This window comes from Lycium barbarum, chromosome 6 (assembly GCF_019175385.1).
Source record: "Lycium barbarum isolate Lr01 chromosome 6, ASM1917538v2, whole genome shotgun sequence".
NCBI lineage: Eukaryota > Viridiplantae > Streptophyta > Magnoliopsida > Solanales > Solanaceae > Lycium > Lycium barbarum.
In genome coordinates, this window is record NC_083342.1 from 15,554,263 (window position 1) to 15,569,248 (window position 14,986).

The window sequence follows — 14,986 nt, forward strand, 5'->3', positions numbered from 1 at the left end:
TGTTGTGCCCTGTTGCTTCAATCTTGTTTTTCCCATCTTGGGTGACGTGTTCTTGTTCCTGTTCCTGTTGAATTATTTTTGTTTTTTTAATTTTTTCCCCTTTTTTTCAACTTTAATTTTTTTCTCAATTGTCTCCTGTACCAAAATCTCTTTTTTTTTTCCCTCATTTTTGGAAGGCTTTTCTTTTTTTTCTCAGATTCTTGTAGTTTTTCCTGTGCTATTTTCTTTTTTTCTCAGTAGCTATTAATTTTCCAATGCTATTTTGAGTTTTATTTTTTTTCCTTGTTTCTTTTGCCTCTCTTTTCTTATTTTCTTTATTTTTCTCATTTTTCAAATATTTTCCCTCTATTTTCCCCAGAATTTCATTTTTTATCGAAACGGCTTCCATTTTGTCTTTGCCTTTAATGTTCTTGTTTGGGGGGATATTGATGATTTTCCATACCTGGGTGTTGTGATTCTTGATCCTATGCCCTTGGATTTTTACGCTTATTGTACATCATAGTGTACCATTGACCTTCGTCTGTTGTTTGGTTGCTTCCTACTGTGGGTGTAGACATTTCTTCTGGTCTGGTAGTGTAGTTGGTCGAGCAAGTGTGTGTCCCAGATGCCCACACTTTGTGCATAACTGGGTTGTTGGTTCATATTGTATGTCCGGAAGGTGGTTGCCAATCATGATGTTTTTGGGTAGTTGGATTCCAACCTATGCACATATACATAGGCGAGCATATCATCCCGTGTCGTGTTAGAGGTGCAGTTGTCTATCGTAAGTACAGTACCAATAGAGCCACCTATTTTCTTAAGAATATCTAAATCATAATATTCGGTAAGTAGTTCTTGCAAGCAGATCCATATTGTTTCTAGGGTAATTGGGTTTTTGTGAGGGTTGAACTTTGGTGTCCATTTTTGGATGGAGAGTAACTGAGAGCCGATGAACCATGGCCCCTGGTGTAATACTCTCAGGTATAGGTTAGTATTGGTAAAATGGATGAGGTAGTAGTCAGTCCCTAGATCTGCTGATGGGTTCAACGGGGGTCCATAGTTTTTGGATTCTAAGTTGTAGTTGATTGTAGCCCATGCGTTTACCAAGTAACTTGATGATAAGGGCCTGGTTCCAGTTTTGGTAAAGTCTTTGTTTGTCTGAGAAAGTGATTGGGATAAAGTGTGGGTGGTTCAGGTGGTTGATTTTTTCATCCTCTAGTGAAATGGCATCAAACATTTGGCATTCATAGTTAAGATTCAAAGGATCACAATTAGCTTTTACAGTATCTAGGAAACTTACTTTGGTTTTGGCTTCCTCTGGTTTATTTGTGCTGCTATCCAATAGATCTGTCTCTTCCGTTGTCATTTCTGTGTCAGTAGCAGTAGGTTATGTACTGCCAGTAGCCATCTTGTCAGGTGAAGGTGGAATAGTTGTAGTTGGTGGTCCCTCTCCCTCTAGTTTTTTAGAAAGAAGTCAGAGTATTTAAGTTGGTTTAGTATTTAAGTTGGTGAAGTCAGAGTGTTTTAGTATATAGTAGTTGAAATATTTAAAAATACAATTAAGATTTCACCTGATGGTGTATGCCAATTAGAGTAATCATTTTTTGCTCATATAAAATCTTGTATTACTTCTATTTTCAAAAATATGCCTAAATCACCTATCTCATAGTGAGTGTTATGCTTTAGAAGACATTCAAGGTTAAGACAATATTTTTTCAAATATAATAGTTTAATATCTAATTAGTTTGAGCTTGAAATGTCCAAAAACGTACTCAAAGAATAAAAGAAATTCTAAAGTTGAAATCATGATTGATTTAAATTGAAGTGAATTAGAAATTAGAAGTAGAAATTAACTGCAAATTTAATTGCCTACAACTTCAAACATAATTACATCAATCATATTTTTAGAAAGTAATATAAATTCTAAAAATATACGCATAATGATTGGTAAAAAGTGACAATAAATTATTAAAAAGATTTCAGTCAACACTAATGACAAATACATAATTATTAACATATATATATATATATATATATATATATATAACATGAATAATTTAAAGTGTTATTTTTGAAGCCTATTCGATTTTTTTTGGTAATTAGCTTTTCATTAACCACCAAAGTGAATATTTACAAAACTAAGCTAGATTTTTCTCAACTAGCTTCCTCTATACAATAAAGGCTGGGCCTTCTACATAAACTAACACGTCAAAATGAGCACCTATGTAACATTGTTTTAGCAGAAACTGGAGGTCTGGAGCTCTAATGCTGCAAATACATTTGCCACTTTGCTTCCTGGATTCTCAATCTTCTCACACACACTTGCATTGCTCTCAGCACAAATTGCATGAATGAATTCGATATACACTAATTTAGGATATTTGCTTCTTGAGTTTTGCCCTTAGTCTTCAGTAGTATCCACTGATGCAGTCCTGTCCATGAATGATATGTACGTAGGAGTTGCTATGTTCAACCATTGGAGAAGTCTAATCCATATGCTTCTGGCCATTACACAATCTGCAAACTAGTGGTCTCTAGTCTCTGGCACCTGTTGACACATTACACAAATTGGATCTAGAAGCCTATTTGATTCTTGTTCCTGGATTTGTCTTCTGAGTCCTAATGGAGAACAAGGCAGCTGACCCTGTCTATTGGTAAGTGCGATATGATTTAGCGCAGCTTTAGTATTATGTAGCTTAGCTAAGTATTTTGAATCTAGTGTTATAGATCTGTGATCATTCTGTAGACCCTGCCGACGGGATTGGTGGATCAACTATCAAATTGTATTTTGATGTATAGGTAATTAGTAAATATGGCCGCCCTTCGTGTGGTTGAGAAAGAAAATTAAAATATTATTAAACATTCTTTGTGTTGGAGTAAATTTTATTAAAATGATCTTAGTTTCGGTAAGACTTCTTGATGAAAGAACAAGAAGACCAAGAAATGCAAGAAAATCAAGAAGCAAGATTGAAATTCAAGAGAAAGTTCAAGAAGCTCAAGATTGAAGATAAAATCTTCCAAGAATGGGAATTCATGTTTCTTGAATCCTTTTCTAAATAGTTTTCTTGTTTCTTGATTTATATTGTAGTAGGGTTTAATTTACTATCATTAGTAAGATCTTTATCCTAGTTCTAGTAGGATTTTAGTTTTCTTTATTCTTTTCCTTACACAATAAGAATTTTACTTTCCTTGTTTTTAGTTATTTTCTTTCTAGAGTAGAATACAGATTTGTAGTCATAAAGAAGAGACCCTAAGCCTATATAAAGGGTTCTCATGACATGTAACAGGAGGAAGCCACATTTTTGACATTAACCCTAATTTGCAATAGAGCCTTTTTCTCTATTTCTTGTTCTTTATCCTTGTTTTTGGTGCCAAGCAAAGTGGTGATAGTCTTTATTTGGTTTTCAGTTGTTTGTAGTATTTCTTTATAACGTTTATTGATTTCAAGTGGTGACTTAGGAACTCTATAGGTTTTTGATCATTTAAGAACATGTTTCTTGATTTAAAATTTGTTCTAGTTCATACTTTAAATCTAGTTCATACTCCGAACCTTAACTATCTTTCCATCGTTCCGCTCTCAATATTTACTTGTTTTAAACGATTCAACAGTTATTTTCATAGTTTCAAATCGTCATCTTTCACCTTGTTTTAGAATCACCTAATTTCGAGATATATAACTTAAGATCCGTCCGTTTCTTGAAATCTGCCCATCAAGAACAAGATCCTGGTCGACTGGTTCTTCGTTAACTCGAAGAATCACATCACTTCTTATTACACAAAGTGGTGAATAATACTTTCTTCTTTTTTTTGACGACATAAATTGATCAGTAATCAAATAAGCGGTCTAATAAAAAAAAAATCTATAAACTCATGGTCTTGAGATAGCACATGTAAAAAATACAACTACCTAACAATTGAAAACTACAAATAGTAAAGTTACGTTAATTCTTATAAAGAAGATAGGAGTTACATCTAAGGAAAGAAGTCACTATCAAAAATATTAATATGTAGCATGTAAGCTTGTGTATTCCCTACCAAAGTGAAGATAATTGTATTTGTAAGCCAATGGAGTTACATCTAAAATTCTCTAGAAATTTAAATATAAAATTTGAAGTAAATATAAATGAACAAGAGGGTAACGAAAAATACAAACCCTTATAAAATGCTAAAAGATTCTTATAACTGGGTAATGACAAATATAACCCTATAAAATACGGGGATTATATCACAAAGAAAAAAAATATTATTACAAATATTATATTTAATTTAAACTTCTAAAAAAATGGTTAGATTTTAGCAAGCTAATTTTTGTTTTATAAAACATGATGCGGAAATTTGAGTACTTAAAATGTGAAAGTTGTTTAAGTCACTGAAAATATAAAACGGACTCCAACTTTCATGTTTTTATTTTTATTTTCTATACTCAAAAGATAATCATCACATAATAACTAAAGATGAAATTCATGAAATTGATCAATATGATTTTGTTTTAGATAATATAGAATAAAATAGTGCAACGATATAGTAACACTTGTAGAAGATGGAGTTGAGCTAAATCATCGTATTCCTTTTTAATCTTAATGAATAATATTTTTAATTGATCAGAGATTACAATGGTTTTCATAAACTCCTTACTTTCATTGCCTAAAAAAATTTCCTGATATGAAAATCCACCAAAACAAATAATGAAGATATATATAAAGATAAAAAGCACCTCAAACCGTCAAGTTCTTCATTTTCCAACTAAAAAATGAAAACAAAACCCAATTTCATTTCTTGACCCTTTCATCGCCACTGAAAGATATTTCGCTATAGAATTTATAACAAAACAATGAAGATATAACGATAAAGAGCACCTCAAACCGTAAGCTTTTCGTTTTCCAACTCAAAAATAGAAACAAAACGTAGTTTCATTTCTTGTCCCTTTCGTTGCCAGTGAAAGATGTTTCGTGATAGAATTTCCGACCTTCATCTCCTCCTCCTCTCTCTCTACATATATTGAAAGCCGTAATTAGCAAGAAAAATATAAATGATTAGTATGCATCATCAAGTTTTACATACATTATGAGAGCTTGTAAGGAGCTAGGGTATGCTAGACGTTTGAACACCAAGAAATGACACTCCGCCTTCATAGGAATGGGTAGTCAAAACTTGAAGAGCGACTCCATCTTCCTTCCAAATGATCTTCAACATAAACTATTGGACCAATGTTGTTACAGAGTGTTGGTATACAATTTAACAATATCTTCAAAAATAACTTTAACAATATCTTTAAAACCAAAATAATCCAAATCCAATAAATTCAACCACCAATCCCAAAAAAAAAACTAAAAGCAATAAAGCATGTAAAATTTTAAACCATAAGGGGTTGTTTGGTAGCTAGTAAAAAGACATTTTATTCATATTAATTTCTGTATAACTTATACCATGATTGGTAGCTAGTAAAGAGACACCTTCTTCATGTATTAATTTTTGCATAACTTATACCATTTTTGCACAACTTATACCATGTTTGGTAACTTATACCATGTTTAGTTTGCAATTTAGAAACCCACGGAGCTAATACATGTATAAGTTATGAGAGAATCTATGTATTATTTTATGCAGGGTAGAAGATGGAATAATTAATATATGAATAAAAAGTTGAAATGACAATATTACCCTTATCACTCCCCCCTTAAATACTTTCCTTTTCTAAACGAATATTTTTATATAATTTGTAATATAATATTTTAATATTAAGAAAATATAATATTTTAATTTAAAAAGTATATAATACTTATTAACTTTTGATATACAAACCAAAATCTAAAGAAATAATTTATGCATAACTAAACCTCGCATAAGTAAATCATGTATAACTAATACTTGTATAACTAATACTTACATTACTAATACCTGCATAAATAATACCTGCTTTACTAATACCTGCATAACTAATACCTACACTACTAATACCTGCATAATCCTAACCAACTACCAAACGACCCCTAAGGGTTTGAAAGAAATACAGAAGCTAACACTTTGATCACATTTGATTTTCAATTTTCAGTAATTCAAATAGGAAAAGCTCAAACAAAAATTAAAGCACAACATTTTAAACGAACTATAGGTAACGTAGGTGACAAAAACAGGAAATGAGTGATAATTACTACTCTAACATTAAGCATTTCTAGTCGCAAAAAAATCTCAAATACCTATAAGAATTACGTTGGAAAAAGTCTCTAAACACATATCCAAGATATAAAATCTACAGTACGGACTTAATAGCTCAATTGGTTGGTTATCTGAACTTTTACCTTGTTGGTGAGACTTTGAATCCCACGTTGTAATCTCCTCCCCCATTTCCCCTTCCCCAACCCCCAATGTAATTAAAAAAAAAAAGAAAAAAGAAAAAAAAGAAAGATATAAAATCTACCTAAAATAAAAAAAGAAGGGAAAGAAGAAAAGAAAGAGTCAACACTATTGAATCACAATTTTAAAAAGCTGGAAACTTCTAAGAAATGGAGGGTAATGATTACATGAAGAGGGGAAGGTCATAACTCAATAGAGTTATTAATAGAGGATTGCACGTATATGGGTCTGGAGGTTACAAATGATATTTAAGGTGTAATTACATATAAATTAATGAGGTAACTGCTGGGATTTTTATGTTACAATGAAAAGGTGCGATTGATGGGATTAAAACTTATCACATGAATGGGGAAAATTAGGGAAAAGGTAACAAGGGAAAAAAAATGGGAGAAAAGGAGAACCTTTACTCTTCAATAGGATCATTACTTTGCTATTAAATACTAAAGATGAAAATTAGTGTGCCCCTCAAATTTTATTATTTTGCTGACCCTTGATCTTCCATAGGCTTATCGGTAACTGCAATTTTAAGTACGGATATTAATAGGGATGAAAAAGTGTAATTCAGAGAATTAAGAGAGTGACTTTTGAATTATTTACTATACAACATATTATTAATTTAAAAGGAGGAAACATTCAGAAAAATGAGAAAAAAAGATAAATAGTTTTCTAGTCATAGATAGGTGTCACATCACCTTGTATAAGCTTAACTTTATATTATATATAGATATAGATATAGATTAAGGTTATGTCCTCTCCTTTGTAATCTTTTGATTTACAACATACATGGTAAGGGATCTAAGTATACCCCCCACTCACACACACACAAAACCATAGGAGAGGAAAACGTTGTTGGATAGCTTAAATTAGAAAAAATAAAAAATTAGCTTTGTTAATATAGTTGATTTAATTCATGTATGCAATACATGTATTTTTGTTTCGCATTTAATCCTACATAAATTCGACTAATATATAATTTCTACATGGTTTATGCCGGTTAAAATAGTGACCAAACGATGTTAAACGGGCCCTAACACCATAACAAGAAAACTAAAAAGAGGAGAGAAAGCAAACTAAAGTAAATAAACCAACAAAGACATGAGAGAGAGTCAAAAAGGCATTAAAGGGCTAATTGGATAAACTTGTTTCTTAAGCCAGTAATGGTGCGCCGCTCCCAAGCCAAAAAGAACTCTCCATATTATTAATAACTTATAAATAATCCCTTGATGAATGGACCAAATTCTACCTTTCTTTTCAAGTGATTTTCTTTTTAACCAAAGATTAGCCAAGGAAAATAAAGCTAAAACAGACAAAAGGTTACATAAAAGTTCAAATTTAAACTAAAGATCATCAATCTTTTTTCTTTTTTGATATAGTGGAATCAACAAATTAACTAACGACTAAATTTGCTAGGACAAGAAATTTCATATCATTAAGTGCATTATTCCAGAGTAGTAAAGCATTTGCTAGAAAATTGGTATACTGATTTGCCTCCCTTCGTACATGTCTAAATTGTGACTTTATTTATTGTCTTAAATAAATATATACAATATTCAATGATGAGACTAAGCGGATGATGTTATACGCCTCTTCATTGATAAATCTAACGGCAATAAAGCATCATCCATCTGCGCAAGTAAGGATTCAGAATATTTCTTGATTCAAACAGTACTACTAGAGAAAAAAGTAAAGAATTCCACACTTTTTTGTACATATGTTCAATCAAGTTGATGATATCAAGAGGGTAAAGTGTCAAAAAAGCAAATAAGGCCACCTAATACAAAATTGAAAACAAAGTCACAGAGACAGTGGTGCTTTGCTGGTAGTAGTGTATTGTACTAACAGACAACCCCAAAAAGAAGAAGCCATGATTATGACTGAACATTTACGGCCTCATTCTTCATATATACCAATCCAAAGAAGAGAAGCTTCTTTGTCTTCTTCAAATTCTTGGTATTTCATTTTCATTATTTTTGTACTACCATCTGGACCAACTAGGAGGTCTTGTCATCGAATTTTATTGCAGACATGATCACGATCGAATATGCTATGAAAGAAAAGGATTGGGATATTTGCATATATAGACAAAGAGAACACTAAGAGGCCAGGTAAGGGGTAGTACTAAACCCGTCAACCGGTTCCGTTTTACCGGTTCAAACCGGTAACCGGACCGGTAAAACCGGAAACGGAACCGGTTGAACCTGTTAACCGTTTATTTTATACCGGTTCGGTTTCAATTTTTTTGAAATCGAAACCGGTTAAACCGGTACAACCGGAACCGGACCGGTTAAATCGGTAGATTTTTTTTTTTTTATTGTAATAGCCGTTGGCAGCCCAATGGACCGTTGGGCAACAGTCCATTTGCAAAAATGGCCGTTGCCAAACGGTCCCCAACTCATTTTTTGCACCCCCCCCCCCCCCCCTCCCAAATCCCCCAAACTTTTTTTTAACACTTTAACCCATCCCCCACCCCTATATGAACCCCTCTCCATTTCCATTTTAATCCACACCAATTCACTCTTCTCTTTCTCTCAAATCTCAATCTCTTAACTATAGTTACTTTGCAACAATTAGCCACTTTAAATTTCTCTCAAATAAATATTATAAAGTCTTATTATAGTTTCAATTATTAATTTTGCAATTATAATATTGTTGGTGGAGTTGGTGATTTTGCAACAATCCGAAGTAGCTTTGGTGGATTTGCAATTCTAGCCGCCTTCACTTTGTTGGAAATTAGTCCGGCAATTTGGTACCTTCGTTCCAACTCTATCTTTATTTTTCGCAATTTAATTCTAGCAATTTCATTTGTTGCAATTCATTTTCTTGTGATTTATTTGAGTATGATTTAAATTAATTCTATTTAATAATGGCGAAGAGATTTAGACGTGGTGCCAGTAGTAGTGGTGTTGTTAGGCGTAGGCTTAATGAGGAAACATTTGTGGAAGGAACACCTAATTTAGGTATTGATATTTGTGGAAATAATCCACTTTTAGGTCATGAGGCAATGCAATAACATTATACCGACACTTTTAATGAAATTGATGATGATGATGATGAAACACAACCCCCTGAAAATCCCATAGGAGATACATGTCTTGCACAATCACATACACAAGACAAACCGCCTAGAACTCGTAAGCCAACTGCTAAAATTTGGAAATTTATGACTAAGAATAGGGAAAGCCAAACAGCTAAATGTACCCTATGTGGACAAGTATTTACTTTTAAGCAAGAAACTAGTAAGGATGGTGGAACGGGTACACTAAATGCTCATATGAGAAAGAAACATATGGATGTTTGAGGTTGATGACAATTGGGTTATGCAAAATTGTAATGTTTCTCTTACCGCTGATTTGAGTCTTAGTCTTAACAAGTTAGATTTTTTTGCTATTACATGTCATCGGGTTGATGACAATTGGGTTATGCAAAAAAGAATTATAGCTTTTTTATATGATGAAGGAAAAGGTCGTTACGATGGAAATTTTTTAGCGGATTCAATGTCTACTATTATGAGATTTTTTAATATTTATAGAAAAACACTTTGTATTGCTTTAGATAATACTTCTAATAATACAAAGGCGATTGGTCTTTTAAAAAGAGAACTAAACTCTCTGCTAAGAAATATTTTTCATGTAAGATGTAGTTGTCACATTTTAAACTTAATTTTTAAAGATGGTCTTGTTACACCCCGTACCTCGGAGAAGCACTGGTTAAATTTGAATGTAAGTATGTCGAGTACGACTAGGTAAAACAACTTTGGAGCATGAGGAACGAGACATTATTAAGTATATTGTTTAAGTAAAGGATGATTATGATCTCGTAAGTCGTAATCGGGACATACTATTTTGAAACACAAGAACATGGCCATTATCAAGAATAATAAATGATAAATATCATGTATGGAGAGTTTCGGAAGATTTCGAGATCAAGCTAAGTTTGGCGAAATTTGAGAAATGTTGGGTAGGTTTTTAGTCAACTTTGGAGGGGCATATCTCCTAGTATATTAGGAGTTTTAAGGTGAAACAAAAGCCTAAAATGAAGTTCGTCGAGTCTAGTTTATAATACAACAAACCGCTCGTTGATAGGACATCGGAGTAGAGAATTATAAGCGTTACAAACTGAGCTGTCAACGCAGAAACGGGGCTGCACAGTACTGCTACAGTGATGCCGACTTAGCCACTATAAAAGGGATTAAAATCCCATTTTTTTTCATCAAAAAACTCTCAAAATTTCCAGAAAATTCAGCAGCCAAAAGGGGTCTTAAATCTCACATAAAAGTGAGGATTTTGAGTGGAATTCAAGCTACGAAATGCTAATCGAAGTCCGGGCGACGTGTAGACGCGATTATAATTTCAATTGGTGTCGGAGTGAGCTTGAAAACAAGTGGATATTGGATATCTTTCCACTTTAGTAAACATAAGGTATGAATCATTGAATCTCTTTCCTTATTAACATTGATTAAGGAATATTTACAAGAATAAATGTTATAGTTTGTTGTGTTGATGTTGTTGATTTATGGATTGAGTTTGAAGAGAATTTTGGATGAAAATATATATAATTATCTTGTAGAATATTGAGGGTATTGTTGTTGTTATTATTGGTATTAATTTCGGCTTCTTTACGGAAATAAAGTTATTGAATAGTCGTATCACAAGTTGGTTAGTTGAGAAATTTAGAAAACATCGTGTGGGATGTTTTAAGAGATATATTTGTCACACCCCAATCTTGATAGGGTATAATGGGCACCCGACCCCTTACTCAGAGTCGAGCGAACCCGCTGGTCCTCGTTATGTTTATAACCTCAATGGACTCTTAAATCACGAAATGAAATGCATAATGAAAACTTGTCGAAAACATTCTTTTCATCGTTCTCAAATCAAGTATCTCTGCAATCATATGAAATTTGTAACATAATGCATAATGGTACGTCGGCTTGCAGAGCCGCTTACAAGACTGGCATGCTATATACGTGACTCTGTCTGCAAAGTCTCTAACATGCTATATACCATAACATAGGTACTCTGACTCAGCAACACTCCGGAAGGAAATGGAGCTCGCCAATCCAGCTGGAATATCTTCTACTCATCTGTATACACCTGCGTGACATGAAACGCAGTGTCCACAAGAAGGGACGTCAGTACGAGCAATGTACTGAGTATGTAAGGCATGAATAGTAATATAGTAAGGGATGTAAAGTATGAATAATAACAGAATGGAAATATAGAGCATATCATGAGATAAGAGAGTAACCTATACATATGCGTGCCTTTTAGGACGGATGCCATGCATGCTTAGCTTTCTTTTGAAAAACATTTCTTTTTCATAGATATAGAAAATAGAACATATCATATTGCCGAACCACGTCGGCTCAAATTGAACATATCATATTGCCGAGGCGTTGGCTCCGCTCCATTCAACTCCATATATCCCGCATCCGGGATGATATTAACCGATGTAGGATTCGCCTAAACCAATGTGGGATTCGCCTAAGGCAAGCCTTACACTCACCCCCCTTTGGGACTCAGCATTCTTGCCGAGGTTTGACCCACCACTGGGTTTGCCCCACCACCGGCTCTGATACCAACTGATAAGGTGGCTATGCGTCTATAGCGCAACATGTGTCCCTTTTTCCCCATATTCCCCATATACATATACATATATCATATAGGCAGCATGCATGAGAGCTCAAAGAAAGTTATGTCTCTATCGGAGTGACGTAAGATCGGTAACCTCCGATTACATTATGGAATAATCATGGTCACTTTGTCTCGCCTTGAAAGAACAACTATTATAAGGTGAGACTATCAATGAAGAATGACATTAAGAGAACATAGAATAAGATCATAAATCTCATAAGGCAACAATTCATATACTTTGGAAGATTTAGAAATAAAGTCACCATCAATGAATAAATTGAGAAATCAATAAATAGCTCAAAATTCTCATATCGTCGTTGAAATCGTAAACTTGGAACCTTTAAAAATAAAACCTTTCTCATCTTAGTCATCATAATAATATTCTCATTTTTGACATCATCGTTGTCACTGAAAAACATATCCATCGTTGTTATCATAAAAGCTCACATAATCACAACCTTTGGTTTGAAGAGTACGAACATTTTGGAAAACATTTATGGGTTAACAAGAAAGAAATCATTCTTTGGAATCTTAGACTTTTACCCTTTGATAACAAGGAAAATATGGAAACATTTATGAAGTCATAACCTAGGGATCATGCCTTTGAAAGAAAGGGACGAGCCTTAACATACCTGTTCGACCTCCTATTAGCTACGCTTATTAGTCCGAGCTCGCAAGTCTACATTTAAGAGGATTCACATTAACGTTAGCCTCTTTATCGTACAATTATTCCAAGACCCAAACCAAACTATTTTATATTCTGCCGAAAATCGGGCAGCATCTCCCCTGTTTATATGCCTAGCCCGAATTCTCAATTCAAAAACCAATAACAACAACAACAATACCAACATTAACCATAATATTTCCAACTCCAAAATACTTCATAAACATCCCATATGGTGTTTGTCCCATATTTCCATCACAAAATCATTTTATAACAATTTTACAGCTCCTTCTCCGTAAATAAACTAAGACTAACGTTAGTGGCAAGAGATTCATACCTTTCTTTTGATAAGAATGCTATATATTCACTCCTCCACCTTGAGCTGAAGCCACAGCGCATTAATACGCAATTTTATAGTTACAACTATACGCTGTCTGGACCGGAATTTGGGAATTATACCTGGTTTTGGGCTAAAAAGTTGGTGGTGGAATGTCGGGGAATTTTCTAGAAGGTTTGGGGATGTTTGGGGGTGTTTTGGACGAAAATATGGGGGCCTCCCCCTTTTATAGAACGGTCCAGGTTCTACCTGGACCGACTTAATTTTCCTTCTGCGCGTTCGCGCCCCCTTTGGGCGCGTTTGCGCAGCATTAGTTTTTCTGCCTGCTCATTCGTTCAGTAAAAGGGGCATAACTCTTGATCCTGATATCGTGTGAGGACCCATGACATATGGTTGGAAATCTAATTCAATTATCTACAACTTTCATTCTTTCTGGTTTTCCAAATTCCAAACTTATAATATCGTTTTGGCCCCTCCAAGTCAGATCACCCAAAAACGTTTTCTTAAATCGTCCTTTTGAAGGTCCTATGCCCATATTTGGCTTAAGGGTGCTTCTTAGGACTTGCTCAACTTTCCATGTGCTACCCATATATCTCTTCATATGTCCTTTATAAAATCACGACATGTGGGCCCCACCTTAACTTATGGTTACGAGGGTTATCATCAAGTAACTTATTAACTGATTTACTCTATACGATCTCCAAATGTCATATATATATATATATATATATATATATATTCTTATACTCAGATAATATAATTTTCATCCCTAATCCTTGTATAACTTTGCTCTCCCTTGAGCTCATACTAAGCCGTTGACAGTCTTGGTAACGCAATTTTTTTTTCCGGGGTGTAACATCCTTCCCCCCTTAGAAACATTCGTCCTCGAATGTTGCAGTAAATCTAACCCACAACACCATCTTTGATTCCTTAGAACCGTTATTCTTCCCTTAGGGTCTGATTGTTGTTTGCGTAGACTATAACTTGGTTCAGTATCCTCTCATCTTTCCTTAACTCCTTCATTGCCTTCAGTCAGCTTCTTTCACTTCTTTGTTTGCATGTACATAGTCAGAAATTAACTAGCATCTCGCTCTCATTTTTTTTCCGTTAGTATATTCTTACTTATCGTGCCATAACTATTCGTCGACCTGTAAGTATCTCTCTTTTTCTCGTTCCTTGTTTCCTTACTAGCGGGCAATTACCTTGCTCATATACGACACACTCTTTGCATTTATCTCTTTGGTACCATCTCGGGCTATCCCCTTTTTTATACTTGTTGATCTTAGACATACACTGCATCGACTCCCTGCAGTTCATTAGTTCGACTCCCTGTTCTCTTACATCTTGTCACTATCCCTCTCAATCTTACATTCTAAATATTTGTCCAATCATGACTTTGTCGCTAATGAGTATAATGGTTATGTTCCTTTCCAAGGCCAGTTATATCAATATCCAAAATACGTATATACGTAATGTTTCTTCGCCATTTATTATCCTTCGCAGTCCAGTTATGCTTATGGAAAACTTATAATCCGAGCTCAACCTAAATCCCTGGGGTTCCTGCCACAACTTTTTCTTTAGCTTCCTGCTCCCAAATCTTGCGATTCAACCCAATAGCATAGGATTACGACAATTCTTACTCCATTACGACTCTCTCATAACATATATATACATCTAGCTTCGATTTTTTTGTACCGGCGATCACTTTATCTGTCGTTATTCTTTGTTGACTTTTTGATGTGGCTTTTTACAATTATAATTGGGCATAGCTTCACGTTGATGACTCATATAATTCCATAGCATATGCTCTCATATTCCGTATAATTAGTGATCCATGAAGTTTTTCTAATACCCGGTGAAATCTTTTATTTCCATTCATAAGAGCAGCGTTCTTCTTTTCTTCGGAAAATTACCAAACTACCAATCGTTGTTACTTCGTTATAATAGTCGTTGTCATCCGAAATGTCCTTTGGATTTGTAATCCTCTCCATTATCCTTCGTGAGCTTAGCTTGTAGACC